The 14,017-nt window shown below is 39.0% G+C and overlaps 1 long non-coding RNA gene across 2 annotated transcripts in view; it reads left to right on the top strand.

The window, feature by feature from the left end:
* LOC112976234 overlaps positions 1–14,017 on the top strand; it is a 31,167-nt gene that overhangs the window by 416 nt on the left and 16,734 nt on the right. For both annotated transcript variants that reach the window (XR_003256969.1, XR_003256968.1), the window contains exons 2-4: positions 7,192–7,321; positions 9,578–9,766; positions 12,917–13,036. This is a non-coding gene — a long non-coding RNA (uncharacterized LOC112976234). The remainder of the gene's footprint in view (positions 1–7,191; positions 7,322–9,577; positions 9,767–12,916; positions 13,037–14,017) is intronic.

The following is a 14,017-nucleotide window of genomic DNA, read 5'->3' as shown; positions in this document are numbered from 1 at the left end:
GGATTGTTTTTAACACTAGGTTTTGATTATTCAAATTTTCTGTTAGATGCTATGAACTCTTGGCCTGAGACACTTGCAGTGCCAATAGAAGTTCACTGCAGTGCAACTTTCTACAGAGTTGCAGTGTTCAAACCCTGAAGGGCAAAAAGGTGCTGGTGATAGCAATGCCCTTTCTTCATCCTGCTAGTAGTGTCTGACTTCTGTACCTCACACTATCTGGATCTGTGGTTTGGAGAAATACTCTTAATAACTCAGGAAGTTATTATATTTAGTGTCTTCTTGTGTGCATGGTTTGGAGAGCCTGCAATTTTGACAAAATCCTCACAGCCAAAAGGCAGCAATACATATTGACAGTAATGTCTTTAGAAACATGTCGCTTCTTATCTAGGGGGTAGTAAATACGTCTTTACCTCACATGTAGTTGCACTTCAGATTTTAGTTTCTAACCTGGGCCTATTTTCATGTTAAGACTGGATTTAGTCTCATATCTAAAACTCTGCCTTCATGCAAGAATGGATGGTTGTGAAGTGGTATTTGTTAGTTTAGGTGTTGAAGGTTGTTGACATTATTTATGTTTGTTCCACTTCTTTTCTGGTTTTAATCCTTAGCCAGGTGTTTTTTAATATTGCTACCTACTTCCGCTGTATTATTTAAACAGTTGTCTCTTTTGTATCCATTCCTGCACAATTAGTTCAATATTATCCTATTAAAAGGTTCTTCTTCTCCAGTGCCAACTGTGAGTCCTCAAATATCCTTTCGACAGAACTTTCGCTCCTTCCTCCTCTCTGCTGTCAGCCTTCTCCTGACCCTGGCCTTGCAGAAATTATTAAATCCAGTGTGTATAACTCGGAGCCTACAACCAAAATGCTCAGGTCAGTTTAGAAATTGTTACGGGCAATCTGACCGGCTGACATCCTCCAACTGCTGGGTTAGTTAGGGTGTGCTCTGCTTCTTCCATGAAACAAAAACACAGTGGCTCCCTGCAAAATGATGTCCTGGAGGTGCTGTGTAGGTGTAGGAACTTGCTGTGTCCTTATCCTGTCAGAGGACATTAGCTCCTCCTGGAATATTATTACTCAGCCACTGAACTGAAAAAAGGAAAAAGGAACTTTAAGGTCTTTTATGCGTCTTTAGGGTGTCGCAGTCAGAGAGGCTTTTTCTCTTAGAATGATCAGTAATATTAAATCTGATCTCTCCTGCTTTCCCTAAAAGGCTCATTGGAGGTCCCACATGCATGTTATAAACTTTCTCAGTCCCTGCTGAAATGCAGAATGGATTAGATACTTCTCCCAGGTGTCTCTCAAGTATTTCAGTTAAGTAGGTGTTAACAAAAATAGCTCAAAGCATTAAACAAAATAAACCACTTCCCCTCTCTATTATTTAGGTTTTACTTATATGCTACTGTGGCCATAATCCCACCTGTTCTCCAGCCATCCATGGTCTTCCAGGAAAAATAGGGTATATTTTCTCATRTAAATAACAGGCAGAACGCCCTTTCTTTTTTTTACCTTTTTAAAAAAAATATGATTTATTTTTATAATTCTTCTACTTTGTAGGTCATCTTTAAAACTGACCTTTAGCTGTGATTCCAGATGTAACTTTATCAGTGACTGTCATTTTTTCTTCTAGCAGGGGCAACTTAACCTTCCATTCCTTTGCCAGCAATGAAGTGCTAGTAAACAGCATTTCACACAGCCATGGGGCCAATAATAGCTAGTACTACTTCATTCTCTTAAGGAGTCTTCGCCTTCCTTGATGCATCTAACTCTTCTCTATTCTGCAAGCCCCACTCCCCATAAGAGCAGAAAGCATTTTGTACTAAGTTTCCAAGAAGCTGGAGACAGGGATCTTCTCATAGAAAATCATTTCCTCTGCAACTTGCTTCCTCCAGAACTATGTCAAAGCCTTGGTTTGCCCTATTTGGAATGTGCTGCAGAATATCTTTGTCCCATCATTCCATTAACTGCAAATTACAAATCATGGGAACTGAATTCCCTGGCTATCACTGTAACTCCTCTTTGTCCCTTGAAGCCACTGTTGCCAGCAACACAGAATATTGCTCCATATAATGTTAAGGTTTCTCAAGTGAAGCCCTGTAGTGCTCCCAGGTATTGTAGTTCTTACAGCTCATAAAATTATAATATGGACACTGAGGCAAAGCATAATGTGCGTTCATTATTGAAAAGCATCTTTCAAATACAGAAATAACAGCATCAAACAATTATGTAATCCTGCAATTATTTAAAATAGAATAAACCCTCCACTTCTTTTTTCACCCTTTGTGATTACAAAAAATGCCAGTAGGTCAGTTTCTATCCTATAGGCTGGCCAGAAAGCTTCTTTTTAATCTGAAAGATCTAAAGAGGATTTGCCTTTCTGGCTGTGTCCATGCACATCTTGCTGTTGCGTCTTATACACCTCATGCATGCCGTACCATATTKTTTTGACTTTGTCTGCTGGGGCTGTGGATGTGACCTGTGTGATGGACAGCAGGGTGCCGGCCCACCCGAGGTTCCCTTGTGCTGCCCAGCATAACAAAACAGAACCCTACTAGTTTCCACTCCTGAGTTAGGTAAGTCCGTACACATAGTGGCTAATGGTGTCCTTAGGTGCTTTCACTGGGTCCAACCGTCCATTAATTTTACTAGAAGAACAGTCCTGGCTGGAGCAGCAGCAAATTAAGTGTCAGGTAATTTGTAGTGCCTTTGTCAGAGCTGCCTATCCTGTATATAACCCCCATGTCAGTAATCTGCAGAATAAGCTTTTGAACTGCTTTGAAATCATTCATACTGGTGTGAGAGCTGAGGTCTGAGGGAATGGTGTTGATGAGGCGTGCTGGTGTGGCTGTGCATTTCCAGCATGCTTTTCTTGGATCTCTAGGGGAAGAGCCTGGAGAGGAAGATATTTTTCTCCTCCTCAAAGCTGAGAACTGGTGGTGGGTTTACTGGTAGCAGAGTTAATTTTTCTTATGTGCAAAAGCATCAGGTTGCAAATGTTCCCACAGGGAACTCTTCCCTCTTCTGGACTAATGCCCACTTTTAAATCCCACTTCTGCAAATGAATTCAACTTGGCTTGTCACCCCAGACATAAGTGCCCTCAGTTTGTTAAAATAAAACCTACATTTTATGCTGTAGGGAATTAACAGATTCGACAGGGGTCACAGTTATTCCTTTCTCACTATTACTAAAATTAGCTGATCATCCAAATTACCTAGGGGAGGATTTCGGGGAGTGAGGGTAAGATCCTTTTTTTTCATGAAGTATCTGGCATTGTCACTGCCAAAGACTAGATACTGCACGCCATAGAACTAGCAGATTTCAGCCTCCTATTACAGTGGTTTGCTACACGTTTCTCTTTTCACTCCTTTGCATATGCTGGGCAGTGTGAATAGCTATGAACCATACTGAAAAGTGGCAGTGTCCACATGCCTAACTTCCCAACAGTAATGTCTTTACTTGACTTCACAGGTTCTCCTGTGGACATTTCTGCACATGCGTTGCTGGCTCTGACTCCCCTTTTTTTTCTTTGAGGTCAGACTTCTATGTAGTAAACAAAATATTTTCTCAAAAGCACATGTGCATTTTTTTCCCAATGGCTCTGTGATGCTCAATGCTATGAAAAAAATCATATCACACAGGACTATATTTTGAGATACAGGTGTGAAAAAGTGTTTGAGTATCCTTGCCAGCAGCTGTAAACCTCACTTTCCTCATTGCTCTGCTGGACTGCTCATCCACATCGTATCATGCAGAAACCTTGCTATTGTATCCCATTTCCTCTCCTCCTACCTCCAGATTTCTGGAAGATGGTTAAGACACTGAGATGTTATAATATAGCCAGTTTCTCACCAAGGCAGTGGGAGGGGAAGTTCCACCTAGTTTTAGATCTAAATACAAAAAGGTAATAAAATTCATGCAGGTAATGAAACAGGGTCATCTTGCCCACCTCTTCCCAAATGAAATGTGTTCTCTGAATTAGTTTATTCTAATTTACCTTTCTTATCATCCTTACTAGTGACATGGAAAAATCTGAGTGGTGCTATGTGAAAGAAATAGCTGTGGTTGGTCCTTACTTTCACTGTGAGGGCAATTAATTTTGATGTTCTGGATTCCTGACCTCTTAAAACTTAGATGGGACTTCTCCCTGGAACAAATTCTCTAGCTCCATCACAAATTAAGGTCTTAGGTCAGGAATCAGCATGTGGAATTTTATGACTTGCGCTACATGAATTTCAGAGTATATAATAATAGTTTCTTCTGAACTTTAAAATCTGCAGCTAGAAGAGTCTTCTGAGCAATCAAGGGATGTACTTTGAAAATTGTTTCTAGTGAAGAAAAGTGCTATAGCTAAACTCATTTTCATGGTTTCAATTTTACTCTGATTCCACTGTTACAATTCAGGTCACAGTGTGATACAAGCTCTCAGTACCATAACATCAGTGCTAGGTGAGACCTGTGTCTGTTGGTCATAAGTGAAATAGTCATTGCCAAAATATGCTCTCTGGAGACACCTTTGTTACAAAAACATTTTACTACTGGGAATTGACCACATTGTGAGAATAAAACACAGAGAGGTAGGTACAAGATTCTGCTAGGATTTGTATTTTCATTGGTCAGGTGGATGTGAAGCATTCTTTTTAAAAACTAAGATATAGGATTATAATTCATCATTTAATTTGGAATCTGTATGGAGAAACTAGTGTGGACCAGAGATCCAGTCTGGGCTGAGGTAGTTTGCATAAGCTTATGGGACTGAGGTGTCTACTCTGCAAGGTTAAAATGGTATTTAGAGAAGAGCTGTCATGTTGCTGGGCTTGTCTTATAGCCTCCTAACCTCTGCCTGTACTTTTTATTTGGCTTCATATGAAGAAGCAGAATTTTTTCTTTTCCTGTATGTCATTAACTTATATCCAGAAACAGGAATAACTCCTGGTACTTAAAATGACAGAGAGAAACTGAATTAAAATATGGAAAGAAAAACCTTCCCATATCTCAGCTTGTAATATCAAAGAAATACTTGAATCCATCTGAAAATGTGAAATCTGTTGCAAGGTTTTAAAGGAGGGATTTGTGAATAAGTTAAGGTAGGAACACTGAAGGAAGGGATCATGAAGTCTAGTTCCTAACTACAGCACACAGTGGCAGACAATAGCACTTTATCAAGCCCTGTCTGGAAACTAACTAAGTTTTTTGCCCAATTCTTTCTTCTGAAAGTCTTTTCCAAAACCTGTGCCCTCTTTTAGAGGTGAAAGTTATAATTTCCAGTCTGGATTTAGTCATTAATTGCAGGGTTTTACCAGCTGGGGTTTTTTGTATGTCATGGTATAAATACTGCAAAAATGTCCTTCATTTTAAATAGCTGTTCTCCATAACTGGTGTTCATTCATCTGTGTGTTTATAGAGTGCAATCTTACCCCCTTTCAGTCTTAGCAAGACAAAGCTAGACAAGACAAACTCAGTTTCCTTTGTTTCCCCTTGGATCCTATTGCTAGCTCTTTACTGAAGCTCTTTTGGCTTGAATTCATGTGTATGAGCCATGAGGGATGAGAGGAGCACAAAATATTTCAGCAGAGGTTTTGCCTTTGGGTCTTGGCATTAAACACTCCTAGCTCTCGGTTCAAAGGCTCTCATGCGGAATATATTGGGATACCCTCCTGTATTAACATGACAGGGTTTTTTTTCAGTTGTTGATGTCTTCTGTGTGATAATTAAAAAAATCCTTGACAGTGTGTGAGGTGTTACAAAGGCATATAGCTAGATACTCCAAGATACTTAAAATGTAGGGTGACACTGAAAGTCAAGATGAATATAAACCTCAGCTCACAGCTCCGAATGGGCTTTATCAGCTTTAATAAATAGATTTAGAGCTGATTTTGTTAGGATCACAGCAAGTTCCTCTTTATCGTATTCAAACCCACTTAAACCAATTTAGCTGAATAGAGGGTTATGGTACAGGACAGAACATAGCTACCACCATCAAAGAAGAAGAAAATGAGAGTGAGTAAGACTAACCAATAGTCAGCTATCAGTAAAACTGGATACTTGAATTGCTTGAAGCTGTCTCCTTCTACTCTTCTGGCAGTCATACATATAAATAAGTAAACACCACACAACCGTGCTTCTTTTCAGTCTTCAGAGCACAAGTAAATTCTGAAAAGAGGAAAGTGGTTCTCTGGAGGGCATTTCATGCAGCATGGAAGAAAGAGCAGAAAGAGCTCAGTGGGTAAATTGCTGCAAAATTAGAAAGCACTTAACACAAGCTTATTCTGAAAAAAAATATACTGGGATTCCTGCAGTATTTTTTTAAGAATTTAAAATATTTTATGTGTCTTTAAGTAAAATATGATCCAATGATAAAATACAATAGTGAATTGCTATGTTTTTCAGCCTGCTTTAGATATTTTCTTTACCTTTGCACATAATTGGCTACTGAGAGTTAGAACCACACATTACCACCCACCTTCTAGCCTGGTATCAACTAACTAATAAGAATGTCCTCACAGGGATCTTCTGTTGAGAGAACAAATTATTTCCTTTACTGGCTCATCTCCAGTGAGGCATCTGCAAAATATTCCAATTAATTTTTGCTATCAAAACAGTGTCCTAGGCACACAAGCCATGCTCTGATTTGGATGTGATGATCTCTATTTCATAAAGATCACATGAATGCACATTACTGTGTAAAAGGAACATTTTTTGTGGTCATTCAGAATGCCACTGCATATCACAAATTTAGTCTCTCAGGCATCTGAATAAAGTTCAATGTCTTTGTATATTTCATGCTCCAGAGAGAAAATGGACGTTTTGTCTTAGTCTTCTGCCCTACTCCTGAAATAATAATCAGCTTAGTGCGGGATCCTACCATCCTACTGAGGTGGCAAAAATCTCAGTAACTTCAGTAAGAATTTGGCCTCTATGCATTTCACCTCCATCATGCAGAGATGTTTTGTGGGTTGCTTGCTCTCACGATTGGAATGTGGACTTGAGAGGATATTGCACTTCTTTCTATGGCCAGCTGCAAAAGAAAATGGAGACCACAGTCAGTTTGGAGGTTTATCAGTCATTCAGGAGAGTTACCATTTATTTTTGTCATTTTATACACCAGCTCTATCGGGTTCCCTGGCAGTAAAGCAGGCTAGGGATGAAGCTGGTTCTAGAGCAAGCAGCCTTCCTTTCTCTTCTCTGTCACAGGTATGACTCTGGAAGGCCTCCATATGAGAATGAAGGTCCTAGAGGCCAATCAGCAAGCATGCCCACAAGGTGCAGAGATGAACCACCTCCATCTTTCTTTGGCTGACAAAACCAGTACATGAGATAACAGGTCTGTGAATGCAGCCCCATTCCTAGCTACCCGTTCTGCCACGACCCAAGAACTGTAATAAATCAAGAATGTCTGCCCCTGTTCCAGAGTGAGTGTTTGTTAATGACTGCAGTCAAAACATGACTATAGTCTATATAAATGTAGTTTGGTGCAAATAATTGTGAGGGTATGGCTGTTCAGCACTGCTCCATAGATTGCATTTCCAGTTTGAGCTGAGCTCTATCCATCTCAGCAATGCTGTTTTGGGGATGTTATGCAATAACATCCTTCTAGTCACATCTTGGCTGCAGGTATAGATTTAAAACCTTGAAGTCTTCATGGACTTTTCTGCTCCATGTGAGTCTCTGGTGAAAGAGAAAAAACTTTTCAGATGACTTACAAGTGGGGTGACAGACATATCTATTTCCTATAATATTAACTATCTTTTTTGAAGAGCTGTACTTTTGTCTAGCTCCTGTGAAAAATTCTGCCTGCACATATGTTTGTATTGGATGAGTGACCATAGAGGATCTTCTGTACTTATGACTTTGTAAGCTCTCTCATTCCATTTTTTGTGATGTGAGCTCTGAAGAGAGAGGGTTGCCTGTATTGCTTATAATACATAGAGTAAAAGAAAAATTCTCACAGTCTTAGGCTTCAGCTTTGAGGATTAGCATAGAATTTCCCCTCTAATGTGCAACTAACTATACATATTCTCTTTATTTTTGGCTTGTTTTGGGAAGGCCACTGAAGAAGACCCTATAGGTGGACCAACATTTTGGGTTGTAACAGCCTTCTTTCTTAGATGCCTGGCTTGCCTGTCTCCTCACATGCCCCTAATGAGAACATAGCAGTTTCACAGAATGTAAGGGCAGAAAGGCCAACAAATTGTCTATGCTGACCTCCACCAAGCATAGGATCAGAAAGGAATTTTCTTCAGGTCAGACTGGCATGAACATAGTGTTTCATGTCTCAGTAGCCTGGAGTCTGGTTGCCCTTTTGGAAATACTTTACCCAATTAATTCCCTGCCATTTCAGAGCCCTGGTGACTGGTTGTACTTTGCATCCTCCCTTTTGCTGATGAGGACACACAGTACAATATATTTAGGAATGAAATCTGAGTCTTTGGCCTTGAGTACTTAGGTAAAATGGTGATATGGAAGGTGCCAGAGAAGATGACCTTGTGCTCCTTCTGACCTTAAATTTAACAAAGCTAAAAGAAACGCTGCAATGAGTGACATGGAAGGTCACATTGTTCTCGCTGGTCCTTTGTTTCACTATCATATTAGGCAACAGAGAAAAAGCTCCTCTACTCATCTTCTTCCTTGCATGCCCTCCTGATAATCACCAGTACTGTCATCTTTGCTTAGTCAAACAGAGTACAACATGGCAGAGCAAGATAGGAAAGACTAAATCATGGAAGCCTCCCAAATCCTCTAACAATCCATTCCTCCCATGCACTCCAGGCAATTTTTTCTTCTTAAGGAAACCTGGATAAATTAATTCTCTGTATCCTTACAGGTACAGGGAAAAAAACTGTTGAAAGATGGGACTATTCATAATCCTCAGAAGGAGTTTTATAATTCTGTGCCCTGATGGATGTTATGAAAAAGACTAGTACAAGCTGAAGTCATGCATGAAACACAATGAGAAGAAACTCTTTTTGCAAGTTGTAGCTACAGCTAGCACAGTCAGTTGTTGCCCTTTGTCACCTCAAAGTTTCTACAGCTCTCCCAGGCAGCCTTATCTGACCTAACTGATGCCAGGTTCTTTCCATTTGGGAACAAAAGGACTACCTACAGCTTTGATTAAAGGAGGGTCATTAGATACAGTACCCTGTGGAGAAGGGCAAGAGTTTCAGGAACAAAGTCTACCCAATTCCTAGTCTCAGAGCTGATGGAAAAGCCCATGAAATGAATGAAATGATCACTAATCTCTTTCAGCATGACCCACCTCAGAGAGTCTGGAAAAAGAAGAGCAGGAGCCCTGCCTGAAAAAGCTAAATAAATTCATAAAGAAGTCTTCTCTTCAAAGCATTCCCATTTGTGCAAACTTCAAGAAGTTCTTCAAGGCAGCTGGATGGCAGCTGCGCTTTATTTTGTTTGTTTGTTTTTCCCCCCCAGTTAAAAAAAAAATTACCATTTGATGTTGCATGTGCTCCTAGAGTGTCGCTCTCCAGGGTTGCTGTAGCAATAATATTGGCTTTAGCAAAGGAGGAAATTTACTTATCTTTTCCTGGATTTTTAAAAATTTTATAGTATTTTTTATTTTTATCAGTGGCCTATACAGAAAGAAGACTCTGGAAAAGACCCAAGGAGATATGGTGCCTTCAGTGTTTTGGATTTGGGACAGACACAGATGCATGGTGATGGACGTATCAGTCTGAGAACAAGTCTCATCAGCTGTAAAGACCCATTGCAGAGGATTATTATCAGGAAATGAAAACTGTGCAATAGGAAACTAATGGTATCACAGTAAATCCATTTCCTTGGGGGATCTCTTGGGAATTCTGGTCTCCTACCTAGTCATGTTCAGGTGACCAGTTCGGTGAACAGTTTCTTGCAAAGTCTGATGATATTACTTCTATTTGGCTTCTCACACTTCCTGTTTCTCCCACAATGTTACAGAAGGATAGAGTATGGGCAGGGATAACTTTTATACCTGAGTAATTCACTTAGTACTAAAATTTTGTTTTTACAACTCAAAGGGGCAGGCAAACTGGGGTCTTGGCAAACTCAGCTGAGGAATTTGCTCACAACTTTGCAGTGAGCCTTCTCCTACCCTGGACTGCAATGAAAATACTCCTCGGACTAATGGAGAGAAAACTCATCTGCAGATAGTTTGTTTAAAATGTTTGTTTGACACGTTTCATTGTGTTTTCTGATATTATAGAGTGGGGAGAGTGACAGAAACCTCTGTCAAGAGAGAGATTGCCTCAGTGATAAGATAATACAGCTTTGCCCCAAACTGGAAGTATCAAAATAATCTCAATATATCTATTCTTATTTTGGTCTTCTGACTTTCATGGGTTTAGTGGATTAGTATGCTCAGTGTGACTGTTGGTCCTAGAAATGAGCCGAGGGACCTTGCAGAAGCAAAATTCTTTGGAAGATATTTTCAGCCCATGACTCAAGATGTTCACATAATCTGGGTAAACTTCAGCTAAGCATCTGAGCATGCTGTACAATTCATAATACCTTTCTCAGTTATCATGTTGTTGGGAAGCATCAATGGTGCCTCGCAGTCTCTCTACATGTTTGTTCCTTCCTGGGAGCTTTATTTTGCAATGTAGAGGTAATCCAGCCCCTAGCTAAATACCCAGACACATGCAAACATATAAGAATTTGGGGTATTAAAAATCTTTCATTAAACAAAACAAAGAGATTCTTGGTTCATTTTAAAATAATCACATTGCTTGATTTACATATACTTTGGATCATCCTTAGAATAACTGTTCCAAATCTATAATTTCAGCTACTGCATCTGGCACAGTCAGATTTAATTGGGTTAATAAATGTAATCCTAGAAGTTTAAATCTTTACACATTCCCGGCATTCTAAAAACATGCATATTTTTATAACTTAGCTTTTAGTGAGATCAGGCCCTGAGTGCCCTCCTTGCCCACTGACTTGGAAGAGAGTTGAAGGCACTTAACAGGGAGCTGAAGGAGTTCAGAGCAACCCTACAGAACTTTTACAAATTAATTCATTAATTTGCTTACTCTGGAAATTATAGCATTTTTCTTCAATTAGAGTCCTCCTTAGTACAATCCATGCTATCACCATTTCAAAACTATGATATTACAAGACATGGTCACCTCTTAAATCTGTTTTGTTTAAGTCTGTATAGCAATGGGGTATGCAGTTATTGGTTTTCTAAACCAGATATTTTAGTGCCAAACTGTCGTATGAGTTGCCCCTTATCTGGCTGTAGATTGAAACATGAAGGTTGAAGAGCTGGCTGTGACCAAGATCATTGTGTTCCCCAAGTCTCCATTCAGATTTGCCAACCTTCAAGGTAACCAACGCAAATCTCAGTGGAATATTAGAACTGACAGTTTTGCTGCACTTTTTAGTTCTTCCTCTAAGTAAAAGATTAAACAAGCTGTATGTAATAATTTATATATAGACTATTTGTTAATGGTCTATATATGGTGAGTAACTTGGAAAGTTGGCAAAGATGTCTCAGAGAACTGAAGTTATGGCCTCTGAAGTACCAGCACTTTATTGACACTATGGCCTGGCAGATAAAGCAGTTTCATTGGAACTGTACATTTCACATACACCTTCCACACTTTTTTCTCACCCTTTCTAATTACCAGTCTATGTGGCTTTTTGCAATCATCTTCTTTGTTCCTGCTATCCTGCTTTTGTTGCCAGACTCACCATGACTTTTGTTGTCTGCAATGTCCTTGATGCTACCACCTAGACCCTTTTCTGTAGTGGTGGTCCCAGTCCAAATTTTACCTGATGTGCCATCAAGAGACTAACAAGGAACCAAACATCCCCAAAGTGATACGGTTGTAGAGTAGAAGCTCTCATTAAAAAAAAAACAAACTTTTTTTTCTCTCAGATAAACAGGGTCCTCTCTTCTTTTTATGTAGTACCTGACAGCCCCTTGGCCCTTCTGGAAAAATCATTATCATAATAATGGTGTCCCTGTCCTCTGCCAGTGAGTCTTGTTCTCTCCCAGTGGAAGAGTAATTCATCATTTAGGCCTTTTCAGTTCTTTGTTTCTTAGCTAAGGCTGATGAATGCCAGTTACTGTCAGTCCTGAAGGTGGCTGGATTACATTCCTAAAACATTTTAAAAGACCTTGCTTTCCACTAACTCAAAAGACAAAAAATGGATTTTTGTATATGAATTCAACATTTTGTATGAAAATTTAGGCACTCTCTCTGCTTTAACCACAAAATAAATCAGCACAGAAAACAATGTAGGTTTTGGCATCCATGTCATGTTAGTTTTGAGTGATGAATACATACCAGTTTGGGGAATTACAAAAGCTGCTTGTGTGGTAAGTTACAGTTTTTCCAGTGTATCTCCAAGTATTTGAGCTGTCCACACCCTAAATTGTCTGTTGGGCTCCTTGGCAAAGCCCATTGGGATTTCCCATTTAGCACAAGAAGTCTTGGGATTCATCTGCCCAGGAGAATATCACAAAATGATAAAAATGGAGGGCTACAGGGGACAGTGAAAGATCATCTTGTCCAAAACTGTTCTGAAAAAGAATCAAATATCCCTGCACCTACTGGACAGATATTTTTCTGAACAGTTCTCAAAGATCTTCAAGAGATACCACAGCATACTGAAGTAGCCCATTCCAGTGTTTAACACTCTTTGATTAAAATGTTTTCCTTAATATCCAAACAAAAATTCTCTGTATTCACAGTAAGGTTTCTTCTTGCCCTTTTTTCTGTGAGCATGTAAAACAGTTGTTCATTATTATATTTATAATCTTTTATATATATCTTTTTAATATATTTTTATATTATATATCTTATATATCTGTATCTTAGAGGGATACTAATATGTCCTTCTTGGTCTTCTTCTAAACAAATCCAAGTCCTCAAGCTTCTTCATAATTTATTTTTTCTATACTGTTTGTTTGTTCTAGTCTCCTATGGATTCTCCCAGATAATCTACATCTTTCCTAAAGTATGCTGCTTAAAATTGGATACAGAACACCATCAGGCCTCTCCATCCCCTAAAAGAAGGTGGATTAGCCATCGTTAAGGTCTGTGTTGGTTTGGCTGTACTGCTTCCTGTATTTAAGTTAGTTCATTTAATGTTCTCTTGGATGTGTATCTCGCTGTCCTTAGCTTAGACCTATTCTATTTTAATACTGAGTATGGCTGTAAAATGGTGTCTAGTCTTACTGAATAGTTAAATTTAAGTGTTTCTCTTACCTAGAAATACTTACTGAAAATCAAGTGGATCTCACTGATGATGTAATCCAGTTCAACAATTTCTAATATAGGCAAGATATGACGTATAAAAGCATTTAACTAAAACCAGAGCTCTTTGTTCATTCTCTAGTACTTCTCACATAGGTACTGCCATTTACTTGAGAGGAGTTTTTTCTTTGGATCAAATTCAGGTATCTTTGGAAGACCTCCATGGCATTTTTAGCGGTCATTACAAATGTGCTAAGCAGGGTTCATAAAAGATAAGAAAATGAGAAACTTATTAAGGAATTTAGGCACAATCCTGTCAGAGTGCACAAGAATCCACTTAATCCACCATCTTGTCTCCAACACTGGCCATTAGCAAAATCTTCAGAAGAATGTACAAGGAAACCATGAAATAGAAAATTATAGTATAATATGCCCAAAGGGAAATTGCTTCCTAACCCTATTAGTTGATGGCTGGCTTATTCGCTGAGGAATGAGGTCCCAAGTTTCAATCATATTTTATGCAAGAGAGGGTATTTGTACTAATCACATTCATCTAACCTTTCTGTGAGTCCTACAAAAACCTTTCACCTTCAGTGAATACTGTGATAACAAGTTGGTAATATTTAAGGGATTATTATTAAAAAATGCTTGTGTTTAGGTATTTCTTGCTTTCAACGGTTTTAAGAGAATGGCCTTTCAGTTTTGTCATATGTCTCCTTAATTCTGTATTATGGGAGAGAGTAAATAAAAAAATCCAATTAGTCTTCCCGGTACTGTTTAAATATATTTCCCTCTTTGCATAGAAATTGCATCCAATTGTG

The sequence above is a fragment of the Apteryx rowi genome, unplaced genomic scaffold (genome assembly GCF_003343035.1).
Source record: "Apteryx rowi isolate R43461 unplaced genomic scaffold, aptRow1 scaffold_71, whole genome shotgun sequence".
NCBI classification, from domain to species: domain Eukaryota; kingdom Metazoa; phylum Chordata; class Aves; order Apterygiformes; family Apterygidae; genus Apteryx; species Apteryx rowi.
This window is presented reverse-complemented; position numbering and strand designations above follow the sequence as displayed.